Below are 15,273 nucleotides of genomic sequence, written 5' to 3'. Positions count from 1 at the left end.
TCACAAGCAAGATGTACGCAACGCAATCTCGGTAATTACTAACACTAACGGAGATAAAATCATCGAACACAAAAATATAATGTACACTTTTAGAGACTACTATAAATCCCTATATACTACTGAGTTTAAAGAAGACAATATACAATCTAATGCATTTCTGGATAAATTACAGATACCACAAATTGACGGTTATTAGTGTGGAGGAGCTCGATAAACCTCTGTCATTATCAGAATTACTGGATGCTATAAAGTCACTCCAAGGTGGAAAAGCAGCAGGCCCTGACGGCTACCCTGCAGAGTTTTACAAGAAATTCTCCGCTCAGCTAGCTCCCCTCCTATTAGCAACATTTACAGAAGCCAGAGATAACCAATCTCTTCCACAAACCTTTCGCCAAGCACTAATCACTGTCTTCCAAAACAAAATAAGGACTTATTACAATGTGCATCATACAGACCAATTTCACTTCTGAATAACGACGTTAAAATACTCTCTAAAATCATAGCTAGAAGGATGGAGAAAGTGCTCCCTCAGTAATATCACAAGACCAAACTGGATTTATTAGGGGCCGACACTTATCTTCAAATCTTCGACGCCTGTTTAATGTAATATACTCACCAACTAAATCAAACACCCCAGAAATATTATTATCATTGGATGCAGAAAAGCATTCGACATGATTGAATGGAAATACCTTTTACTATTTTGGAGAAGTTTGGGTTTGGCCCAACATTTGTGCATGGATTAAATTACTGTATACTAACCCAGAAGCTTCAGTTTGCATCAATAACATTTGCTCAGACTACTTTAAACTAGAACGTGGCACAAGACAAGGATGCCCTTTGTCACCACTGCTGTTTGCAATTGCCATTGAACCACTGGCAATACATTGTCGAAATACTGATCAGATAAAGGGGATTAGCAGAGAAGGACTGGAACAGAAAATCTCATTATATGCAGATGACATGGTACTGTATATATCGGACCCAGAAAATTCTGTGCCTGCAGTCTTAGCAGCACTCACAGAATTTCAAAAGCTCTCTGGTCTCAGAATTAATCTGAATAAAAGTGTACTCTTTCCGTGAATTCGCAAGCATATAATATTAGATTAGACACCCTTCCTTTTATCATTGCAGAACAGTTTAAATACCTCGGGTAAACATCACAAGTAAACATAAAGCTCTTTATCAACAAAATTTCGTGCCTGCATGGAAAAAATTAAACAAGACTTGCATAGATGGTCAACCCTTCATCTCACACTAGCTGGAAGAATTAACACTGTTAAGATGAATATTCTTCCTAAGCTCCTTTTTTTATTTCAAAACATACCAATATACATTAATAAATCGTTCTTTAAGCAATTAGATTCAACAATAACCTCATTTATTTGGAATTCTAAACATCCACGCATCAAAAGAGCGACCCTACAAAGACAAAAGGCAGAAGGCGGCATGGCTCTACCTAACTTCCAGTTTTATTACTGGGCGCAAATATACAGTCGATAAGAACCTGGACACAAATAGAAGAACATACACAGGCATGGACCGCAATAGAAGTAAAATCCTGCAGTACTTCTTTGTATTCCTTGCTTTGTGCTCCAATAAACACACGCTATCGGCAATACACTAATAACCCAATTGTGCTCCACTCACTTAGAATCTGGAACCAATGTAGAAAGCATTTTAAGACGGAGAAGCTTCTTTCTGTGGCACCCTGCAAAAGAACCACCTCTTTCAACCCTCACAAACATATGCAGTTTTAATATCTGGAAAAATTTGGAATTAACTTGCTTAGAGATCTTTATATAGACAACGCCTTTGCATCCTATGAACAATTACATTCCAAATTTAACATTCCAGCTACAAATTTCTTTCACTATCTTCAAATCAGGAACTTTGTTAAACAGAACCTTCCAGATTTTCCTCATCTTGCACCCTCATCCACGCTGGAAAAATTATTGCTCAATTTCAAGGAGTTAGACTCCATCTCTACAATATATAAAATCCTTTTACAATCCCTTCCTTTCAAAGATCCAAGAGGACACTGGGAAAATGACCTCTCAATTAATATATCAGAAAAGGAGTGGAAAGTAGCAATGCAGAGAATTCACTCAAGCTCCATATGCGCAAAGCATACAATTATACAACTCAAAATTATATATCGAGCACATCTGTCTCGACTAAAACTCTCCAAAATGTTTCCAGGGCATGATCCAACCTGAGAACGTTGCAACCAAGCCCCAGCCTCACTAGGTCACATGTTCTGGGCCTGCACCAAATTAACATTATTCTGGACAAAAATTTTAATTACCTCTCAGACAGTCTTGGACTCACAATCCCTCCTAACCCATTAACAGCTGTGTTTGGGGTTCTTCCAGAGGGTCTTAAAGTGGAGAAAGACAAACAAATTGTGATTGCATTCACTACACTGTTGGCACGCAGACTTATTCTGATAAACTGGAAGAACCCAAACTCTCCTCTTTTAAGTCAGTGGGAAACTGATGTGTTATATTATTTAAAATTGGAAAAATCAAATACTCAGTTAGAGGATCTGGCAGACTTTTTCAAAACATGGCAGGATCTAATCAGTAATATTTTGAAATGATTTTATAAAGCACAGAGAATTTGTTGATTTAGGTATTTTTAAAAGCCTTAAATTTTACACCGTTTGGCTTGCTCTCTCTCTCAAGGGTGGGGATCGATCTGTTCTTAGCATAATTCTTTTTTGTAAAACTTGATTGCTATGTATTGATTGTAATAAAATTAATAAATAAAAAAAAAAAAAAAAAAAAATCAAAGTTAAAAAGTCAGATGGGAGAGTCTAAACGTTATGATCAAGCTAGGGGTCCTACCCTGGCTCTTGTTTAAAGTGCTTCTTGCTGTCTTCTTTGTGTTCTTTTCATTGTGTTCCATTATTTTTTATTATATTGTTTTGTTAATTTATTATTGGCCAAATTAGGTAATATCTGTTAATTTTATTCTATTGAATTATTATTCAGTTTCTATGTGTGACAATATGACCTCTGATGTTCCCTGTATTTTGAGGGTGGTTCCCCAAGAGGCGAAGCCACCTGTCCATCACCACTGAGCAACTCCTTCCAGCTCTGTAAAGCCTTATGGGAAATGCAGTCCCTCACTGTTCATTGAATGGGCTTGGTGGTTTGGTGAGCTCTCTTTTTGATTGTTACTCTTTGATTTACTGTTTTTTGGGGTTTTTTTTTTACATTTTTTGGCTCCTTTTTTGTCTTTTCAGCATTTTAGCATTTTTATAAAACCTTCAGTTTTATAAGGATTACCTGTGGTCTTTGTCTGTACAGTTTGCAATTTAATAAACTGAGTAAAAAAGTAGCTAAATTATTCCTAAAAAATGCCTGCACTATTTTTGTTTATACAGTGACAGGATAAATCTTGATGAGGAATTTGGTGACATAGTTATTGCTATTGTCTAACATTAAGGTAAATATCTTTGTCAACCTTTGGATATCTTCTGGTATTCTTACAGTTCTCAGTGGTCCAACAAATATATCCTTCACACTACCAGTAGATTGAGATTTATCAAACTAAACGCAAAATCTTTTATGCAGCTCTGCTACAGACTTAGTCTCAGCGTTTGTTCTAACAGCACTGAGCAGTTGTGCTTTTATTTATTTTTATTTTATGTGAATTTCCCCTTGGGATTAATAAAGTATCTATCTATCTTTTAATATAAAACATATATACCCCAACCCTTTTCACTCACCCTACATAACATCTTTATAATTGTCATGTTCTTGTGACACATCCATTATTTGCATTCTGTCATTTTAAACTAGTGCTGCTGTCCCTTCACCTTACTTGTCTGTATCATTCCCTCATCTTGCCCCAATTTGATTTTTTATCTGGTTGTGAGACTGTATATGGTGTTGTGGGGAATATTTTTAATATTTACATGTCGTAGAAAAGAAAGCTTCCTGTAATGCATCAACGGCATTGTTTTGCATGCCACCACAATAAATACTATGGTAAATAGCAGGTTATATATCACTTGCCACAGAAATCACCCTTGGATGAAATCTGCTAATTTTACTAAACAATCATCTGGTAGATCATTGTAAACATGTCCACGACCTACCCATAGTTTAAGAAACACTTATTTAAAGAATGCTGGCAGGAAAGTAAGTAGATAAGCACCACTGGATCAGCAAATAATATAAACTAAGTATGTTTCCTTAGTTAGAAATAAATAGGGTGTACAAATGATTACTAGATAAAGCAGTTCATACTCACACCAGACACCAGACACCAGACACTTACACCACACCATACTCATACCAGGAAGCACTAGTGCTAGTAGGAGAGTAAGGGCATTAATGTTCTTTAAAAGGGCAGAAACACATTTAAGTGCAAATCATGTAGGCAGTGCCATCAACAGACTTATAAGGATGCAATAAGAGGTCCTTGATGTTAGGGAAAGTAATCAGAACAGAAGAAATCTACTGTATATTTTAGTGCCATTACCAAAATAATAAGAAAAAGAATAAATAAAGTAATAAAACAAAAGCAGATTATTATGTATACTACCATGACAGTTGCCCTATTCACAGACAAACCCAAAGATATCATGAAACACTTTGCCGCTCTATGGGATTTTTTCAGCTGTTAGCATATCATAGAGATGGTCACAATGAAGGCGAGCTAAACATACAGTATCTTCCTTTGTCATAATATCTCAACTATGGGCATTGGGAAGGTAAAGTTTTTAAAGTACCTTGTAATGGTGCATGCTGTTATTGGTACAATAATAACAAAGAAAATATAACAATAAAAGGACACAATGAGATAAAGGATCTTTGGAGCACCTAGAAGGCTAACCCTGTATAGTCAAAGAAAATGTGGGTAAGGCACTTTAAAAAGAAAAGAAACTTTGTAACGACACCTGTAAAAAAGGATCTTGGCAGGAAGATGCGGGTCCAGGCGGTCAGGAACAGGAAGTGATGTCAAAGGTGTCATAGTTGTCAATCTTCCGGTCTACAGAGAAATGAAGAGAAGAGGCATTAGTCAACAGTGCCCTCTGGCTTTCCAGGGGAAGGGGGAAGATTAGAATTATCTGAGCTCTTAAAATGTCCCCCATGCGCATGTGTGACAATATATACAGTATATATACATATATTCACTGGCTAAAAGCATTAAACAGCAATAAACATAGTGGTCTGTGCAGAATTAACTTGTGAAAAACAAACAATTAGGGATTAAGGAAAAGACAACGATTTAATATACATCTCTAAGACATAAGCCATTGTCTATGGTAGCAGAAATACGAGCAACTTCCTGTGACTTTAGTTTTCCATATCAGCTAAATGATGCCTGCTTCTACCGTTAGTAGAGTTCAGTCCAACATTTAAGTGATTTGGGGATGACAATTGTGCATACTTTAGAAAATATGGTAGGTCTTACTTTGTTACTTTACAAACATATATAAGCCCTTAGCCATTTGTGGCTAAGGGAATGAAGCAAAAAAAAACATTCTTATCTAATATGGTGCCTTTCATAATCATCGTTGTCTCAAAGCAATTGAAATGCACACTTAGGACTAGAAGAAAAATACAGGCTAAGAAACATCCTTATGATCATATAGCCACTGTCTTGAACTATTACACATTAAGGCTACATCCACACTACTATATTTCCTTTACATCCACAACTATATTTCCTTTAAACACATAGACATGAGTCTTCTTTCGTCTACACTACCTGTGAATTTTTAAGCCCTGAAAACATACGTTTTTGTAAATGCTGTCCAGAGCCGCACACATCTGAAAATGCCGTGTGGGTGAGTTAAGTGAAAACGCAAACTCTAATCATGCTCTGATTGATTCATGCTTATTATGTTGCCCTAGCCTGATTGGAACTAACGTATTGTAATGTTTCATTGTTTGACTGGACACTCTCCACAGAAGAAGGCCATATTCCAACATAGCATAACATTTTTATGGTGTTTCTTGTGTCAGTTACCTGTATGCATCTAAACTCTGTTTTTGTTTTGTACAGTTTGAATGCTGCATAGATGTGTAAAAGGCAAATAATTTTACCATTTGCTTCAGTTATCTGATAAATCCCTCAGCTGGCTGTGTAACCATCTCTTCAAGGTGGACTCTTCCTCTTCCTGTTTACACCGATGTACACAGGCCCATTTGAGGCAAACGGCTTTGTTATCTGCATTTTCAGGTTGTATTAGTGTGGGCAGAGATACTTTTGTAAACGATGGGAAAATGCTAGCATAGTTGGAGATTGTTTTCATTTAAAAACACCATTTGTAAATGAAAATGTAGTAGTGTGCACATAGCCTTACTTGCTTTGCCACAACGGGGTGAAGTTGGGTGAATGTGTCCCCTGGTCTCTAGGCACACATTTCCTCAAATTTCACTTTTTCTAAAGCTCTCCTAACTTTTTGCTGCACCTCAGTGTTTTCTGAGTCACTGTAAAGTGTGCTTCCTCAAGCAGATGTTCAGAGCGTAATGTACAAGGCTGACCAACTAACAGGGTGCATGTCATGATGATTATTGAGAAACTGCAAATGCTGACAGATCTCTCCACAGAAAGCTTTACATTACCACAGTGCTGCTCTTTCTCACACCAGCACACTCCAGTGCCCATACCATACGCCAGTGACAGAGTCGACTTCCTGGTAGGTAAGTAATTAAATCCTTTCAGAATGATTGACTATTTTATTTAGATAGGCCATTGTCTTGTTGAATCTATCATAGTGATAATGTCATTAACATTTGCAGTTTTAATTGCCTTCTATTGTTAAACACTCATTGATTTAGATAATGAACTTGGCCATTCTTTGGCTATTAATTATTAGCACAGAAGTCAAAATGTGATAAACTCCACTGTGGCTGTGTGCTGAGTCCAGAAAAAATGAAAATATGTGTGAGCCTGACTAAGACATTTGTACATAATTTTGAAACCATCTGAAACATTGCAAAATCTCGACTTTTTCACTTTTAGATTTTACTCTGTCTTTTGTATTGATGTGTGCAATGTAGTGTGGGTACTGCCTTTTACAGCCATTTTGCAGCAAGGTAATTCATTGTTTAACATTCTAAAGTAATGTTGTGTAGTCTCTGAACATTTCATTTTATTTATCTCAGTCTGTATTACCTTGAAGTGTAATGCTTAAATTGTACCAAAGCTAAGAGGTGAATTTCCTAAACCATGTGCTGCAGTGACATCACCACCCCACTATCTAGAAGAACAGATGGAGCCAAACATGGAGGGTGTAATTGAATCATCTCAAGGATGGGATCAGTTAGATGAGGGAGTGTGTTGGGGAAGCATTTATACTGATGTGAGAATGGAGATATGTTACAGTATACCTGAAAACAAGGCTGCAAGTCTCCAAATTAAGCCTAATAACAAAATTCAGACAGGCCTCAAATTTAAGAACATAGCTTCTTGAACCTACATTGGCCCAAATGTAAGCATTTATGCTAAAATGAAAACTAAATGATAATCTCAAAATAAAAACTAATTAGTATAAATTATCATTAGTGATGAGTAAACCCGACTGAATTCACTGAGTTAGGTGAAATCGTAGAAATGTTCAGGTACTTTGCTGAGCTTGGCGAAATGCATTGAAGTCAATGAGGAAGGAGAAACTGAACTTAGTTTTCAGTGGATTATAATGGTGTGACAACCTTTTAATTGTCCCTGAGGGCTAAGCAGATGTCTGCCAACTATGCCGGACTGATTTTTGTTGCCAACAATGTGAGCAGTAAATTTCTTGTGGATAGTGCCAGACAGGAAACAAGAATTCACTGAGTTTTGCCCAAAACAGATTTGACAGCAAGTACTCACCGCTCTTATTTTTCTTTCCCGTGATGCTTTTGCTCGTTCACTGCTGCTATCAAATAAACATAACACCAAAGCATGTGGATTCTTCACTCCTTCCTTTTTGCATCAATAGCACAGCACTTTGGGTAATACGATTAAATGGGTAGGGTCACATACACGTAGGTCATATACAAGTCCATACAAAAAGACATAATAAGACACAAATTCATCATCACATTTCTAGTGTCGTTCTGCATGCATGTTTATGATAACACACATTTAGGTCAGTGGCTCTGTGGGTGCACATGCAGTTGCAGAGTTGGGCAGCCATGGGATGTTCAGGGTGGACAGCGAGCTGAGTGCTTAATCAGGTGTTCCACATTTGGACTCCAAGGTTCACAGCTAATTAGAACACCACACCCTCTGAAGTATACTATGATAGCCTGAGCCGGATAAGGAAAATCTAAAAGTAAGGAACAGACTAGGAGCTGACAACTATGCAGAGCCCATAGTGCTGTTTCAGCTGAAGACTGTTCGGATGCTGGAATGAATGCTGGAGTGGAGCAGTGAAATAGGCTGTAGAAGTAACAGAGAGAGAGTAAAGGAGTGCTAGAGCGCTGATGGAGGCAAGACCCGGGGCCTCATGTATAAATGGTGCATACGCACAAAAATGTTGCATACTCCCGTTTCCACGCTCAAATTGCAATATATAAAACCTAAACATGGCGTTTTCACACCAGCTAAATACTTGGCATATGCAAGTTCTCCGCTCGGTTTTGCAAACTGGTGGCACCTAGCGTCAAAGTAGTGCTTTTGTTCAAGTGTGGTTTCCCTTTCTTTTTTAGATGCACATCCCTCATGCGGCTTTATAAATACACTGAAATTAACCACATATTGTTTATTAGTTTAAGGCATCTGATTGTAATTAACCTGTAACAATATCATGGTCCACAGAATGGCCAAACTATTCTAATTACCACAGCTGCTTTAGCATTGTTTCTCTCAATTCACCACTCGGAGTATTTATATCACTGTATCTGAGTGTGGAATCACAGCTCTACAGCAGCTGATCGGAAAGAGAATTATCGGTATACAGCATCAAGCACACGTTGCCTCAGCCATACGTACTGTCTATTGAACTGCTCTCATGTGACAAACGCTTCAGAGCCTTTCCTGTAGGGACATCGCGGTTCAGAAACAGTTTCATCCCAAGAACTATAAACGCACTCAATCAGTCCATCAAGTGCTCCTTGTAGAACTGTTTGTACTTATTAGTACAATTACAGTACCTCACTGTAAACTTGTGATATAGTTATAACATTGCACAACCTGAGCCACTTTATAAAGCGCGTATTTACATATGATGACAATATCAATTTTAAGATGAAATGCAGCAAAATATGTTTATTACATTATACAGATAAAATGTTAACATCATTTAAATAATCTATATTGTTAATAATTAAACATGTGAGGGCATGGTGTCACAGCGCGAGCGGCAATCTGGTGCCATGTTCAGGGATTGTTCCTGCCTTGTGCTGTATTCTTGCTTTGACTGGCGTGACATTGTATGGATAGATGGATAGAATAATTAAACATGTACTATGAAGATATTTCAATGTTCCTTAAAAGTTTTGAAGAATCGGTGTTCTAAGCTTACAGATGACTTAACATCTATTTCAGAGCTGATTGTGTGGCGATTGGCTACTTGGAAAAAGAAAAAGAAGGACAGGAATTGGAGGTTAGTACGTTTGAAAGAGACAGTACTGCTGCAATAAATTATTTCATTGAAGGGGGCGCATGGCACAGCAAGCATCTAACAGGAGGCATGAACAATCTCTGGACAGGGCGCCAGCTCGTCACTATCACTGCACATCCGTGTTCCTATGCTTAATACATGCTTTAATTCCTATCATCATGAAAATGATATCAAGTATACATCTCAGTATTTTAATTATTCAGAGAGCTGTAATATCACGAATGTAATGGATTCTGTGTCCAGTCAGAGGAAAAGAAAGCCAGTTTAAGAAGTACGTAGTGATTCATACACATAGAGAACACAGAAGAACACATACAAAACAAAGCGTTTAATGTGCTACTTTAGTTACGATGTATTTGAGAAACTAGTAATTTAAACAATTTAAAGATGAAGTTTATGATGTTCTTCTATGACTCAGGTGCCACCGGGAGTGGCAGCGGCAGCCTTTCCAGCAGCTCTGTGTATGACTTTATCTTTCTACCTTTTTCTCTATTTCACTGACCACTCCTATCACTTTCTCTCCTTATGTGGACTAGTTCCCTGGTCACTTTTTACTTGGAAATTTCCCCTTGGGATTAATAAAGTATCTATCTATCTATCTATCTATCTATCTATCTATCTATCTATCTATCTATCTATCTATCTATCTATCTATCTATCTTCTACTTTAATGACAAAATAAACTACATGATTAAAGTGGAAATTTCGAGATTAAAGTCGACATTTTGAGCTTTTCCCCCACTAAGCTTTCATATGACACTTAGACGTTGGGCTACGACTCGCCTTTTCACGGTGACTTTGATATCTGACAACTTCTTTTTTATTTTGGGCACTGTGTGACTTTGTGAACTTGAGCTTTCAAGTTTCTCCGACACACTATGTCACTCGATCAGCTTCCTTTTGTTGTTTATACCACTGTTTAAACCAACAAATACTATAGTTCGTTTTCCTCCACTTGGTTTTCGCTCTAATTCTTCTATTTTCCCCCATGCTTTTGCCATTGTCTTTTCAGAGAACGCTAAACTTAAGGGCTATTTATATTGATTTGCATATTCAAAGAGGCATAATTTTGGGAGGAGTTGGGTGGGGCAGCAGGCCCCTTGACTTTACTTTTTACGCTGACCAGGATTTATGGAGAGAAATAACGTGGAAGTTAATGAGCTCACAGATTTATGCCTCTGGATTTTTTTGTGCGTATGCACATTTCTGCGTTTGTCCTTATGCCATGTTTTAGTGTGAATTCTACACATGGTATTATGCATGAGGCCCTTGGAGTTTATTGGGCAATGATCACTAGAGCATGGGACACTCAACTGTCAGCTGAGGCAAGCGTACTTGGCCATGTGAGAAGGTGACCAGAAGCCCAGCAAGCTTTCAGTTGGTATAGCACCAATGGAGGCAATGGGACAGAGCCTTGGAAGCTCACAGAAAGAAAAGGTCTTTGACCTTTTTTTTGTGCCAGATTTTTAAAAGAGCTGCTTATTTATTGATTGATTTTATCCCTCATGATGAACACCTGCTTTTATTGGGATTATTTCTGAAAATATTGCAATGCACACCTGCACTTTGGGGTTTTGAACCCATTTGATTTTTTTTGTAAACTAAAGTAAAGTTTTGCTGCCGTGCTGCGTGATCTGCATCTTGTGTGGCGCACTTCTGTCATATCACCTATGTCCATATATTTTATCTCGTTTTGCTTTTACCTATTATCATATTGAATTTTGATTCTGTGTTTAGAATTACATTGTGACAACGTAACGTATAACTGCCCATGAGTGAATATTGTTTCTTTCTGTCTACGAGAAATGTATCTGACATAACCATGCATGACTTTTACAAATCTCTTTGCATAAGCTCTTGTCTCGCGGGGCTTCTGGCCCCGGGCGTGGATATGTTGCTTGGCACGAAGACTCGTCTCGCAGGACATGAAAGTGTCTCTGAGACAATCACATCTCGTCTCCTTCCAAGATTTTTTTTATAATAGAGAGAAATAAAAGCACTATTGCACATTTACACCTCACTCTTGTTGTTAGGTGTCCTCATTGCACTGGCTCATCAAAATCTACGATTCTGGGTTCAAGGAGCAAGGTAGCTGCAGCCAACTTAGACCGCCACAGTGTTTTGTGTTTCAAATATATAATATATATACAGTACAGGGCAAAAGTTTGGACACACCTCCTCATTCAATGTGTTTTCCTTATTTTCATGACCATTTACACTGAAGGCATCAAAACTATGAATGAACACATGTGGAGTTATGTACTTAACAAAAAAAGGTGAAATAACTGAAAACATGTTTTATATTCTAGTTTCTTCAAAATAGCCACCCTTTGCTCTGATTACTGCTTTGCACACTCTTGGCATTCTCTCGATGAGCTTCAACAGGTAGTCACCTGAAATGGTTTTCACTTCACAGGTGTGCCTTATCAGGGTTATTTATTGGAATTTCTTGCTTTATCAATGGGGTTGGGACCAGCAGTTGTGTTGTGCAGAAGTCAGGTTAGTTGGACGATCATTTATTTTTCAACAGGACAATGACCCCAAACACATCTCCAGGCTGTGTAAGGGCTATTTGACCAAGAAGGAGAGTGATGGAGTGCTGTAAATGGTCATGAAAATAAAGAAAACACATTGAATGAGGAGGTGTGTCCAAACTTTTGGCCTGTACTGTATATCTAATTACTATCTAATATATATTCGCAAGTTTTCCACTTATTTTTAGCTAACTACAAGGATCAGCATTCCATCCAACATTGGCTGCTACAGTTCTATGATGCCATGCTGGCCTCATAAAGCATCACTTGGCACTGGAAACAAAATTTTTCTTAATGAAATTTCCAAGAAAATATTCAGTGCGCAAGATTCCTGGCGGACATAATATATTTGCTACAAAAAATGCTTTGGCGAATCTTGCCAATCAACAGTAGTTGCCAGTAATTAAAACTAAAATAGAAATTTTCAAATATGCATCAACATACACAGTATAATAGTACAATCCTTGAACTATTGAGGTATAGCAAGTATTTATTAATCTTCACTGAAACAGCCATTTTAAGCCAAAATAAAAACTAAATAATTCTCTCAAAATAAAAACTACTTGGGGCAAGTTACAAATAATAAACACTAAAATGTAAATATTGAAATGTTCATAAAACTAAACTGAATCTAAACTTAAATTGAAGTGACATAAAAATAACATAGAAATAAAAATTAATTTAAAAAAACTGTTTTAATTAAGTTTAAGTTTGTTGTTACTGTTATCTTCTAATTTGATTGAATCGGTAGAGAATATAGATATAGATTATAGGAAGGGTGAATTTAAACATAACTATTGTCACACACATGTGTATGGGAGGCAGCTTATGGGCTTGAATAACAGTAATTATCCACCAGACCAGGGTGTTTTGCACTGTCAGCTAACATTTTCTCTTTCATCCTGTTTGATGACATCACTTCCGGTTCAGACTCCCCTGGACACACCCCTTCCTGTTCCACCACTATATAATCACCATTTTTATTCATTGTTTTTCTTTCATTACTGAGATCTGTCTATAAAGACATTATATTTGTTTCTCTGCTTGTTTTTAAGTATACAGAGTTGCCATGTTATTTCCCCAAATCCTTCATCGTGGTCTTTTGTGTTTATTCCACACTAGTCATGTATTTTACTCATGGCATTAACAGAAAAATATCCCAAATACAAATAATTAAGCCTTAACATTATAAACCTTGAAAAGCAACCCTTCTTCCATGTGCATTGCCAGCAGTCATGCCTGCTGGAAATTCATCACTATGGTGGGAAACATCTTTTCTTGTTTTAGCTGTCTGCTGCTAGATTTGGGCTGTAGTGCTGACTTTCTCTTTGAAATTTCACCCCTGATCGGCTTGTTTAAAATCGAGGCAGTGGAGGGCTCTCCACCTCCCACATTATTTCTGCCTTTAAAGTGCTGCTGTTGTACCCTCAATTTGAAACCTCTTTAGCTCTGAGTAGTGTTATTGATTGCGTGATGTATTTAAATTTGATTTGTTGCCAGCCTAATTCTTTTTTAACAGAAGATTTGGCTGCACTACATGGAATTTTATTCTTATTGGTCCCCCTCACCAACCCAAAGTGGTTTCAATGACCTTCCCCTTAAATTCTGAAAGTAACTATATAAAATGGTTAAGTTTAATTATGTTCAGTACACAGGACTGCGGTTATAAATTAGCTTTTTTCCATATGGTTATAAAGACTTTCAGAGCAATGTATTTGCTGCTTCTCTGACACAATTTGTTGCTCTTTGCACGTGTGGCCCCTGAAAGAACATGTCTTTTGAAGGACTCATACAAACAAAGAACCTAAATTCTGGACTATCATACAAACAAAGAACCTAAATTCTGGACTAGAATTTGGGTTTGTTTACTTGTAAAGAAAATAAAAATCCACCATTCAGGGACTTGTCAGAACAGTAAGGGATTATCAGGAAGTGCAATTCAGCACAGCGAAGGGCAGGAATTAGAATTAAAAGAGGTCCTATTTTTGTAAGAAAACTGTACAGATCAAAATGAAATGACATATACATGGGGAATGAAAGTACTTATTCATGTTGTGCAACCCACTTGTTCTGATTCTATGAGGTACTTCAAAACTAGTGGCGGTGGGTGAGTGTAGAAGCAGATTGGTATCCACATGCACACACATTCTGAGTAGAACCTGGAGTGTTGTGGATGTCTCCCTTTGGTTATGTTATATATATATATATATATATATATATATATATATATATATATATATATATATATATATATATATATACACACAGTATATATATACACACAGTATATATGTAGAATACTATAGTGGCCAGGTGCAGGAAAGAAAGGTCAAGCAAAATGAAAAATTGGGACACCAGCCAACAAGGCAATAAGCTCTTAGGCAGTTCAAAATTGAGCGTCATTTCTTGGAGCTCCATCCGGTGGGTCGTTGTTAGTGGAAGATGACGCCACCTTCTAGGTAGTTGGGTTCTTACAGTGCACAAACCAGAAGTGGTGAGGCTAAATGCCCTCAATGGGCGGTTCTTGGTGCTGTGGGGAGAGAGGGAGAAGAGAATGTTAGCAACAGCGCCCCCACTATGTGTGTGTGTGTATGTATGTATATACGGTATATACTGTATATTTATATACAAATATAGTATATGTTTGTGTTTATAGACACAGTGGTATTCCAACTATAACAGGCCATGTTAGACCAATGCTCTTGATATACAGTAGTTGACCATTTTTCCATTCTCAGCTACAGAACACTGTGGCTGCCTGAAAGAAGTTGTTGTCCTCTTTGTGGTTTCCTTCACAGGTTTCCCCTTTGTTCAGGCAGAGTTCGAAGGGATAACCTCATTTAGGAAGCATCTGGTGAGTTGTCATAGTCTTACCCTGTCTGAAACAAAAGTGCACACTGGGATATTGAAACACTTGAATATTATTTTGTACCTTTTCCTAATATATACATTTGTATCATTTTGCCTCAAATTGTTTGGAATGTTGTTTAGTCACAATTGCCCTACAGATTTACAGTCTAAATAATGATTCCTCAACTGTGTGGTTTTTATCCAGAAAATGTGTCAGTTATTTAAATTATTCACTAGCAAAGTGCAGTTGCAAGGCAATTGTGTCCTCATTAGGTGATTGTTTTTTTAACTTTGTAAACCAAGGTCTACCACAACAAA

At 37.3% G+C, this 15,273-nt stretch overlaps 1 long non-coding RNA gene across 1 annotated transcript in view; it reads right to left on the bottom strand.

Moving 5' to 3' along the window:
- Nucleotides 1-4,939: 4,939 nt before the first annotated feature.
- Nucleotides 4,940-15,273, bottom strand: part of LOC120524234 — a 28,495-nt gene continuing 18,161 nt past the window's right edge. Inside the window, exon 4 of the long non-coding RNA XR_005632786.1 lies at nt 4,940-5,004. This is a non-coding gene — a long non-coding RNA (uncharacterized LOC120524234). The remainder of the gene's footprint in view (nt 5,005-15,273) is intronic.

Source organism: Polypterus senegalus, chromosome 2 (assembly GCF_016835505.1).
Source record: "Polypterus senegalus isolate Bchr_013 chromosome 2, ASM1683550v1, whole genome shotgun sequence".
In the NCBI taxonomy this organism is placed as follows: Eukaryota; Metazoa; Chordata; class Cladistia; order Polypteriformes; family Polypteridae; genus Polypterus; species Polypterus senegalus.
The sequence above is the reverse complement of the archived record's forward strand: the minus strand, read 5'-3'. Positions and strand labels throughout refer to the sequence as shown.